Source organism: Penaeus japonicus, unplaced genomic scaffold, assembly GCF_977035675.1.
Source record: "Penaeus japonicus unplaced genomic scaffold, GWHDUDI00000001_assembly GWHDUDI00000029, whole genome shotgun sequence".
Lineage (NCBI taxonomy): Eukaryota > Metazoa > Arthropoda > Malacostraca > Decapoda > Penaeidae > Penaeus > Penaeus japonicus.
Genome location: NW_028234431.1, coordinates 9,839,429 through 9,842,972, shown reverse-complemented (window position 1 = coordinate 9,842,972; position 3,544 = coordinate 9,839,429).

Here is a 3,544-nt window from a genome sequence, read left to right as displayed (position 1 = left end):
AAAAAACAATATATATATACATACACATCGTGCTTGGAGGACGGCTATACATCAATGAATCCATGCACGAGAAAGAAGGAGAAAGAAAGAGAGAGAGAGAATATATATATATATATATATATATATATATATATATATATATAGAGAGAGAGAGAGAGAGAGAGAGAGAGAGAGAGAGAGAGAGAGAGAGAGAGAGAGAGAGAGAGAGACCCGCGTTTTCTCTCATTCTTTTGTACATTTTCTCTTCCCTATGCTATTACCCCTTTTCTCGTAATTCTCGGATTCTTTCTGACTTCTGAGTCTCCTATTTGCCAATATAGCGTGTGTTTTTTTTCTTTCTCGCTCGATTTCTTCTTTTCCTTGCCTTTTCTCGCATCATCATCCCCTTTTTTGTTTTCCCGCTTTCGCATTCCGGTGTTGTTAATGATCTTTCTCTTTCTTATGCTATTACCCCTTTTCTCATAATTCTCGGACTTCTGAGTCTCCCATTTGCCAGTCAAGTGTGTTTTTGTATTTTCATTCATTTTCTTGTATTTTCTTACATTTTATCGAATTCTCGCTCGATCTCTTGCCTTTTCTCACATCATCATCCCCTTTTTTGTTTTCTCGCTATCGCATTCCTCTGTTGTTAATGATCTATTTCCTTTTTTTTTTTTTTTGTCCTTATTTGGATATTCGTCGCTCTAAAACACAATGGCGTCTCGTCACCCAAAGATTCATTTTTTTCTCTCTAAGTTGACAATAATTTTCCCAAAAAGAAAAACTGTGTATCTCTATTGGTCTCTATATCTTATTTTTTTCAATTATGAACATTATAAGTTTCGATGTTTTATCTATCTTTTGTTTCATTTGAGTTTAAAATGCGACAAATAAAATGGCATCGTGACAAAAAAGGGAGTGGTAGACCCGCGAAAGCGCCCGCTCACCGTCAGATGCAACCTCTTTACCAGAACGAGACCTCCGCGCGCGCTACGTCTGACAGCCAAAAATACGACAGAGACTTTGAAGTGCTCGCTCGTTTCTCCAAGGCTCATCTGCGACACGTCTTTGGAAACTTTAGAAGCGCTGTAAGCAGTTGCGTAGCTGAACTCAGCTGGACGAAGAACAATCGAGAGTGTTGCAATTCTTTAGAAAAACTCTCTCGCAATGGAATTTTTCCTGAAGAAGATGAAGGAGCGCCAGGTGCCCGTGTGGACCAAGGCCGACTTCCTCAATCACACCAACGACTGTGACTCCAAACTCCTGGGCCGCGGCGCCTACGGAGTCGCCAAGCTCTTCTCCAACGAAGACCACAAGCGCGTGGTGAAGCTGATGGAACGTTGTGAAGATTGGTCGTTCAAGCGGGAGGCGCGCGCCCTCAGCAAGGTCCAGGGGAAGAAGGGGCTGCAGCAGCTCGAGGCCGTCCTTATCGAGGATGAGCATTGCACCATCGTGAGCCGCTTCGCCGGCGCCACGCTCATGGAATGCGTGGAGAAGAAGCAGCTCTCCCCCGCCCAGTTGGAGGACGTGCTCGAGTAGGTGCGCGGCGCCCTCAAGCGCATGCACAAGGCCGGCGTGGCGCACTTGGACCTCTTCCAGAGGAATGTGTGCGTCAGGATCGGTAAGGAGCGAGTGCGAGCGACGATCATTGACTTCGGTCTGGCTCGCTTCAACGGCGAGGAGGACTACGACGAAGGCAAGGCGTTCGACCTCTGGCTTTACGAGCGACTCGCCGAGGATGTGAGGAAGCTCCTCGCGGGGCCCTCAGCTCAGCAGAACTGAACATGGCTTCCCTCTACCACCAAGCCTGTTGCAGGACTTCAGCAATGCAAAGCAACTAAATGAGTGTTTACACCTAAGAGAACCAAATTCATGTAACTGTTATGTAAATTTATAAATAAAAAAAACAATATATATATACATACACATCGTGTTTGGAGGACGGATATGCACGAGAATCCATGCACGAGAAAGAAGGAGAAAGAAAGAGAGAATAGTTATATATATATATATATAATATATATATATATATATATATATATATATATATATTTATATATATATATTTATATATATATATATATATATATATATATATATATATATATATGTAGAGAGAGAGAACAACAATAATGAAACAAAAGAAGGGAATAATATCATTAATGATGTAATATCCTCTGATGTCAGATTTCGAAATTTTGTCTACGTGAACTATAATAATAATGATGATGATGTAATGATAATGATGATGATGATGTAAAGATGATGAAGATTATGATGATGTTTTTGATGATAATGATGATAATCATAACGACGATAATGATTAGATAATTATGGCAATTATTATGATCAGGATGATAGTAACAATGATGATAATAAGAGTGACAATAATGATGATAAAGATAATGATAATGATGATAACAATTACGATTATGACGATGAAATAATGATGGTCCCTCTACGACCAAGCCTGTTGCAGGACTTCAAGAATGCAAAGCAACTAAATGAGTGTTTACACCTAAGAGAACCAAATTCATGTAACTGTTATGTAAATTTATAAATAAAACAAAAAATATATATACATACATATCGTGTTTGGAGGACGGCTATACATCAATGAATACATACACGAGAAAGAGGGATAAAGAAAGAGAAAGAGAGAGAGAGTGAGAGAGAGAAAGAGAGAGAGAGAGAAAGAGAGAGAGAGTGAGAGAAAGAAAGAGAGAGAGAAAGAAAGAGAGAGAGAGAGACAGAGACAGAGAGAGAAAAACTGACAGACAGACAGACAGAGAAAGAGGGAGAACAACAATAAAGAAACTAAAGAAGGGAATGATCTCATTAATGATGTGATATTGATGATGATGATAATGATAATGACGATGATGATGCTTATGATGATAATGATAATAATCATAATGACGATAATGATCAGATAATATTGGTAGTGATTATGATCTGGATGATAGTAACGATGATGATAATAATGATAATGATGGTGATAATAAAGATAATGGTAATGATGGTAATAATTACAATTACGACGATCATAATAAAGAAAATTCTCATGATGACAGTCATAATGATGATGATAAAGATTATGATAATGATAATAATGACGATGATGGTAATGATATCAATAATGATGATGATGGTTATGATGGTAACAAGGGCAATGATAATGGTAATGATAATGATGGTAATAATAATAACATTGATAATGTGATGATAATGACGAGTGTGATAATGATAATGACGATGTAATGATTATGACAGTGATGATAATGATAATAGCAATGATAACGATGATAATGAAGATGATAATGGTAAGGATAACGATGATAATGATAATCATGATTGTGTTACCGTTGGCGATGATAATAATAGTGATGATACGAAAGTTTTTGAAAGTAATGATGATGATCTTAATAATTATTAAGCTGAAAAAAAGATAGTTTATGCGAATTTTCCAAAAAAACAAAATGGCGTCTCTCCATCTGGCGTTTCGTCGACTTGTTTTCACAAATCATCGACTTCGTAATGCTAATGTCATGATTTCATATTAATA